The 8,105-nt window shown below is 41.2% G+C and overlaps 1 protein-coding gene across 1 annotated transcript in view; it reads left to right on the top strand.

The window, feature by feature from the left end:
- The window catches only part of ST8SIA6 (ST8 alpha-N-acetyl-neuraminide alpha-2,8-sialyltransferase 6), a 46,019-nt gene extending 38,275 nt beyond the window's left edge, over nucleotides 1–7,744 (top strand). Inside the window, exon 9 of the mRNA XM_075492703.1 lies at nucleotides 18–7,744. The gene's annotated coding sequence lies outside the window, so the exon portion shown is untranslated. The remainder of the gene's footprint in view (nucleotides 1–17) is intronic.
- The last annotated feature ends 361 nt before the right edge of the window (nucleotides 7,745–8,105 follow it).

The raw sequence follows: 8,105 nt of genomic DNA on the forward strand, positions 1-8,105 counted from the left end.
TATTGTTTTAATTCCAGGGTGATGATCCTAAGGAGACAATTTGTGTATATCTCAGCAGTTCGGTGTTGGATTTGGTCTGATGTGATTTTGTGAGCATTAAACTGCATTATTACAATAGAGAAATATTTTACACTTGGGGAGAAAAGGAAATGATTTTTCACACAGTGACTGCTACATTTCTGAATTTTGAGTAATCATTTTTTTAAATACAAAATAGCATTTATTTGGGAAATTCTGAAATTCCTGACTATTGGTTTAATTGTAGCAAAGCACAATCTCAGGATGGTGGCAATATGTGACATTCATCACGTTTTGCTCCTTAAAGTATCTCTAAAACATTTTGACATAAGATCTCTGGTTTTGTTAGTATCACATAATACAGGCAATAGTCTCTGTATGGTAGCTGCATGAGTTGGCAGTGAACATTTTCAATTAAGAACTTGATCCTGTAAACACTAGCATTTGTCTACGTGAGAAAGGTGATGAGAAGAACTACAGAGGAGTAATTAATTCAGAGCCGTGTCATTCTTAGTTTGTCCCAGGGTGCACAGATGAAAAAATCCCTCAGGTTAGAGACAGTCAAGTGGTTTATGGGCTTTCATTTTGTGGGCAATGGATAATGCTGTGGATTTAATGGGATCACTCATGTGAATGATGTTAATTTTGTGAACAAGAAGAACCAGAGCTGTATAATTGGTTTTAAACCCCTCTTTTTGCTTGTGCTCCTGTCTAAGGTCCAGTTCAGCTCCAAATGAGGACAATAAACTAGGTTCCATGCAGCAATCCCCAGAGTCCTGGTAGGGCATGACTTTGCACACATTCCTGCAATCCCAGATCTGTATCTCGGGTGACATACGAGATGGACCATTCATTAGAAAAATGATTGCTACCAAACCTATCATTTCTTCTATTTCTTTTTCACCTAGCATAGCTCCTATCAATATGTGACTACAGATAAGGAAACTGCCCTAAGCATTATTAGAAGAATGTTCCTCTTACAGTCAACCCCAAGGTCTTCTTCTATACCAGGACATATAAGAAAAGAACCTACAGTCGCTTAATTTAAAACCCATGCAGTTCTTGTGCTTTAAGTTTCCATATGGTCCAGGAATACCCGTGGAGCAACATCCTGCTACAAGAGAAAGTGAAGTATCAGCCCAATGGAAGGAATCACATTAACATTTACAGGAGCTATGACAGTTGTTCCCCTAGCTATGGCTGCTTGTATGTTATTACTTATATGTTTTACTGCAGGGAAAAAACCCAAACAAACAAACCAAAAAAACAACAAAAAATTTGTAATAACCAGTTTCTGTTAAAAAGAAGAGTTTCAGTGGCTTTTTTGAGAGTCTATTGAATGATCAGTTAAAAACTAGAGTGTCCTCCTCCTTCTTTTACAGTCAGATACTATCGGGTATTTTCTCCACTAAAACTCCTTTTGCCACTGTAGCATTAAATCCCCAATCAACTGATTTAAAGAGCATTCAATATTCCCCTCATTGAGGATTATATCTGCAAAAAAATCCTACTGAAATGAATTGAACCTTTTGAAATAGGTTAAAACACCCTTCTAAACTGATACTTTATAAGAGCATTTCTATATTGTTGTAATATTTGAAAGTTTACCCTGCAGCAGTTTTATAATCACATAAACAATCCTGAAAGTATTAGAATCAATCGTTATGGTTCCAGGTCTGTTAGTTGAGACCCATTCAGCATCTTGATCCATTTCCAAGAGAATGATATCAGAATCCAATACTACTCCTGCCTGAGCAGAAGTGTCCACAAATCCTAGCTGCATGTATCAGCAATAAAGTAAATTTTTTTGCAAAATAAGGCTTTTAAAAAATAGATAGTGCTTAAGGGCATTGAATGACACCACTAATACATGAGTGGACCTCTGGATATCAATCGGTAGGGCTTTTAACAGAAACAGACATCAGAATTGAGTCGATGGGTCCATCTGTGTTACCAGCTGGTGACCGAAAGAGGCGGGCACAAGGGTTTGATTTACTGTGATCTGTTATGGTTCCAGCACCACATGCCCACATTTTGTCTTCACTAGCACTGAAATTTGTGCCAGTTTCTGGCCACAGGCATCTGCTGCTCACGTGCAGAGGGCTGGCTGCTGCAAGACCCTGTGTCCATGTTACGAGTGTTGTGGATGATTGCCTACTGCAAGACCCTAGTTATAGATCAGAGTCAAATTTGCTCCCAAAAGAGCTCCACCTACACCATAAATCACTCACGTAGGCTGTCCCTGAGTGTTTGTAGCTGGAAGCTGTGCAAAGTGATGTACTTGTCCTTTGGGCCATGCAAACAGCTTAGGCTGAGGAGAACCATGTCATGTTTCGTCCAGAGAGACAAAGACGCACCTGTGTTCAGGCAAGGACTGTAGTTTATTTGAGTCTAGCGTAGTGCAAGGAGATGATCTTGGCTGTGTAGCAGCTACATGGTTTGACTTGGAAAAATTCATACATCTTTTAGAGATAGAGAGGATCTTGTGTTGTATCTAGAACAACTGCAAGTGCTTTGCGTGAATGTAGAGGTCATGCAAATCATTCATTGCTCAGATTAAATTCAATGAACTACTCAGCATGAGTGAAGTGGCAAAACCTGGTTGTGTGTAAGTAGAAGATGTGGAGAGGAGAAAATGAAATTTATTTGCAGTGGAGAAGCAACTTTTTCAAAAGTGTTTGTTAGTTAGCACTGTATTGCATTATCTCAGTGAATAAATGTATACAGTGTACCATGACACACCATAAAGAGCTGAAGTTACTGTGTGTCTGGACTATTTCTGTGCAGCTATGTTATTTGTAACACACTAATACTAATGTATTAGTAACTGGAAAGGTTATTGGAATACATTTTAAGAGAGGTTTAGCTGAGAAGAAGAAACCTATTCTAGTTTGCTAAGCCACTAAAAAGAGGTCTTACCTGAAGGAGCGTGATGTAGCACTCACAAATGAGAGCAAACGGAAAGCTCTGTAACATGGACAGACACTTTGACTTTTTAGCGCTGTTTCAGCAAAGTTTAAACTTGCCGTTGACCTGAAGACCTGACCCTCTATGCTCTCAAAGCTCTCGGTGATTTGTGTGGAGCACAGGACTGACAAGAAATGCGTGGAGGAATTGTTAACCTTTCCTACCCTTTCCTACAAATACTCTTAACTCCTCATAGAATAAAAATATGCTCTATTAGACTTGAGATTAAGAACCTATATTTAATGTAGCTTTCTCAGGCCTTGCTCCAGGCATGAAGTTATGATGTTAGTTGCATCCACTTCACTCCACAGGAGTGCAGACCTCGTACTCGGCCTTATTATAGTGCTGCTGCTGTGTGCTTGGTGGCTAGGTCGTGTTAATTTGTGCACAGGCTGGGCAAGTTAATAGCGGTGTTTCTGTGTGACAAGGTACAGTTAGATTGATCAAGACTTGCTGAAGTACACTCACTGTGGGAAAGGATGTTTTCTCGGGTAGCCGAATAAATTATTTCTCATTTATTTTACATCTGTGCCAGGTTAATGATGAATAAATGGATTTTGTACCTGGCTGGGAATGCTTATGACACTTTTGCAAGACCGAGCCAAGTGCAGTTTTGATTAATGATTCTTGACTAAAGGTTAGGAAGGGCCTTTCGGTTCCCTCTACTTCACATGAGGAATAATAATTTTTAGGGTTTGTGGGCCTCCAATGCTGTCACATGCTGTGGAGTGAATATCGAGATTAAATAGTTTTCTAAAGATAGAAACACTGACAGCGTGCTAATAGTTCCACTGTACCTTTGCAGAGGCTGACAGTGTCCTTGCACATGACTGCTTCACAGCATCGTTAGATTAAAGCCTGCTTGGCTGCTTTTATTCCTTTTTCTCCTCTGAATCTTTAATGTTGCATCTTCCTTTAGGATCCAGTGCTGCCTCGAGTTGGTGATTTCTCTTCCCCCTGTGGGGCATTATGTAGTCCTGTTTAGTGTCTGTTAGGGAGTTTGTATGAATCAAACGCTGCTATGCTTGCAGCATAGTAAAACATACTTAAAATGGCTTGGTTTACATCTCAAGGCAGGCAGCATGGTGCCTATCTGGAGGTGCTAAATTTGGGCTGTAGCTCCATGGTGACTTAAGCTGTAATTGCTGGCTGCACAGTCCAGTCCTCATTCTTGCGCTCCACCCCTTCCTTCGTGCCGTCTCTGGCCCCTGTCTGATCCTACGCTGAGCTGTTTTGGCACACTGAGCCCGCAAAAACCTGACATGGCAGCAAAAAGAGAAAATTGGTTCATGCCAACAGAGCCAGGGGAATTTCAGAGTCAAAGCAAAGGAGGGGGTGAGACCATGCAGGTGGGACCGTAGGGATACAGCGGGGGCCGTTTGTTATCTCCTGGCTGTGGGACAGGCCCAGTGGTCCCCTGAAACCTCAGGCAAGTCAGGAAGGTAGCATCTCTGGGGCCCTCCCCAGTCGGAAGGGAGAGATGAGCTCCTGCAGGAGCTCATCCTGGTGGGCAGGAGCCCGCCTCTCCCCGCGTGGCACAAGGCACCTAAGGACTCCAGGTATCTACACTGGTTGATTGTTGCTCCCCCTTCTCTCTTTCCCATTACAGTCATTTTAACAAGCTGTCCACCATCTGCAGGTTCTGAAATGATAACCATAAAAACCTTTGACTGTAAATACTATTTCTCAGTTCACTGATAGTAAACTTGCTCATTATTCAGCATGCCTATGCTTTCAGTCTCTGCTAATCCCAGCCGCTCAAACAGCATCTGCAGAGAACAGAGCTGCACAAGGTCTGGCAGTTTTGAGACCAGTTAATCTCTCTTTGATTCTCTTTCCTTTGTACAGCAGGGAGATGTCTGACCATATTGCCGTGCTTGACTCAAGATTAAATTCTCTGTCCTGTGTGATTCAGGAAAAGAAACTAAATGATCTAGGTGACCTAGCACCTTCTGTGGGCTCCCCAAACTACTAGAAAAAAACAATCCTGTTGTTATGTATTATTTGATTTTATCTAGTGGGGGTATCTGGATCGGTTAATTGGTCTGGGTTAATTGATCACTTAGACCCTGACCCTGCACAGACTGCATGGTGGAGCTACAGCCTGACACAGCAATCTAGCTTTAAAAAACATTTGACCTGGAGATCTTTCTCTGTCCTGTCACTTGCTCTCCTGTGACGAATCTGTGGAGTGAGATCCTGAACATCCGTGCAGTAGCTCCGGGTCCACAAAGCAGATATCCGCTTGTGTACAGGAGTCTGTGTGGGATCAAGCCCAAGGAATATTCTGTGGAGTGCGTATTCTGAAGCAGCTTTACTTCAAACAGCTGATAGCCACTTGCTGCACACTGAAGCAGTAGACTTCTTACACGTGAGCTTGTTAGTTAAATATATCTTAGTTTGAAATATTCACAGCCAGGTAATCCTTCATCTTGTGGTACTTCAGCTGCTGATCTCTTTCATCTCTGGGTCTGCTAGCCAAGAACGGTACAAAGAGATGTGTATTTACCGTATAAAGCCCGGCTCTCTTGATTTTGAATGCTGTCATTTTAAGCAGGAACATCATCCTTCTCTGAATTTCCGGACAGTCGAGTTTCAAAGGCTGCTGATCTCTCAGGGTACTCTGGAGAAATCATTTGGGGCTTTCAGCTACAGAGCACAACGAGTGGGCAGAATTATATTTACTAAGCTTTGTTCCAGATTTTCATAAAGTATTTCTTAATTGGCTCTAAATTATCATAATGGTCAAGTAGAGCATGAAACAATCTGCAGCATGCCACTAAACAAAGGAACTATTGCTGTTATTTAGCGGTCTCCTTTCATAAAGTCGCATTTCAGAATACCTTCCCAGTCTGGGAACGCCAGCTCACCAGGGGAATGACCCCAGGTTACTGGGTTACCATCCGCTGGTCCAGCCTGTCAGTATGCTCTCGGTGTCGAGCAAATTCAAGTAATACGACAAGAGCTTAGCCTGATGGGAGTACATTAGCTTGGGTTTGCCATCCACCAAGGAGCTCCACACAGTAATTGAACATTACTGTGGTGTGTGGTGATTTACTGAGCTCACGCCCCTCCTGTGTGCGAGCATTAACTGCCCGTCAGTGGCAGCTGTGGGCAAATACTGGTTCAAGGATGACAACAGTCGGCTGTGCTTCTTTATTGCAAGTACCGGAACTGCTGGAATATTTTTTTAGCCCCTGAGGTTAAATATGAGGAGCGGCATCCTTGCATTGCCATCAAATAAACAGTCAGATATGTCTTTTGCTAAATCCTGATGTAGCTTCAGCAATACAGTACGCCACATCGGTGTTTGTTGCTGCACCTGGTACTGTTGCGTCTTGTCTTTTTTTCCTCCCGCTTTTCTCCAGTGAGGGAGAAAACTCAAGACAATTGCGCGATGGAAGTATTTAATGATCCCAGTGAATTCATGGTATCATGGCAAGAGGCCGTCAGAATGAATCATGCTAATGGTTGTGACAGGACAGTGTGGTCTACGACAAGATTGCTGGTTTTAAATTGCTCGCTATTCATTTTAGTCCCTGATAAGAGGAGATTCTTCACAGCAAGTCTGTAGTTCAAGAACCTGCTAGGCTTCTCAGCTCTCGGCTCAGCTGTCAGGTGATTCCCTAAAAACACCTCCTTCTTGGTGTATTTATTGTTAGTGCTTATGGTACAAGCCCATTCTTAAATTCTCATGAAATTGAAGTATAATAGCTGAAATTTCTGTATGTTTTATATGCACATTTTATATAGTAGCTTCATATCTATTCTTTATGTTAATATTCTTAATATTCTTTGAGTATCTAGTTAAAATTATTTAAAATATTAGCATAATATTTAAAATATTAGCAATAAAATATATTTTATGCTACCAGAGTAAACTGCGGGGGAAGTTACATAATGTCACCTAAAAAAACAGTTGGTACAACCCAAAATCATTTTTAAGGGTATCTATCTGACTGATTTCTAGAAGGTTATTTTCCTTAGTCATTTGGACACTTGCTTCTGAGATTTACCTGTCTAAGGTGGGTCTAAGAAGCTACCTCTGCTTCTGATTTAGTTCAAGAACCACAAGTGAGAAGATAGGTGAATGGAGAGGTTCTACACGGGGCTGCTCCTAAGGGATGGCAAATACATGATTTTTCTTTTCAGAGACTGTTCCATGTGTCAAAATGTAATGCTGTAAAGTTTCCATGATAGCTTTTTGGAAACCACCAGAGGTTTCACTGTCTCTTAAGATGTGTATTGATTGCATTCATTTCGGTTCCATCCTTTTCAATGCAATTGTCCGAGCAGAGCTCATCCCCCCATGGAGCTGGTATAACTGTGCTCCTCCACATGTGCCAAGCTCTGTGTGAAGCTGCTAGCGTAGGCTCTGCGACTGCTGTTTCCAAAAAGGTTCTTTCAAATTCTCTCAACACTGAACTTACTATGTTTTCAGATGTGAACTTGATATTGTCTGAGTAGAATGTGTGCAGCGTAACATAGAAGTGTCTCTGCGCAGGATTTAGGAGGAGGCATGGAAAGCCCCTCGGTCGTGTGTGTGCTTTTATTACAGAAAACCAAGATGAAGTTGTATTGTTGAGTCATCTGTTATGGCTGATTTAATTTGTACTTTGTTTTCATATTTTAAGTGCCTAATGATTTTTTGTCAAGGAGGCAATCGTTTCACTGTTATAATGCATACTTAGAATTCTGCACTTGTTACCTGTTCTGTAATAGAATATTTTTGCAGTTTCTGCTTGGAAATAAAGACTTATTAGGCATAATTGTGATTTTTTTTTTCCTTTTTGAATTCCTGAGACTTAACAATCAAAAATATGTCTTCTGAGACACAGCAGTGTAGAAAATGCGTTAGTCTGATTCCTCTACAGCAGTGTTAGCAGCTGTCAGTAGAAATATGGGCAGTACCAGGGAAAAGGCAAGCAGTGCTTAAAAACAGGTATGGGGGTTTGGGGCATTGGTGTATGTATAAATGTGTATTCTTTAAATAATACCTTCATGTCATTTCAGTCTTTTGCATTCCTGTATGGCAACACAGTTAACCATCTTCCTTTGTTACTTCTAATGACTTGAAATATTTTTTTAATTATTTATTGAAGAAAAATCGAACAAGGAAA

This window comes from Mycteria americana, chromosome 2 (assembly GCF_035582795.1).
Source record: "Mycteria americana isolate JAX WOST 10 ecotype Jacksonville Zoo and Gardens chromosome 2, USCA_MyAme_1.0, whole genome shotgun sequence".
Taxonomy (NCBI): domain Eukaryota; kingdom Metazoa; phylum Chordata; class Aves; order Ciconiiformes; family Ciconiidae; genus Mycteria; species Mycteria americana.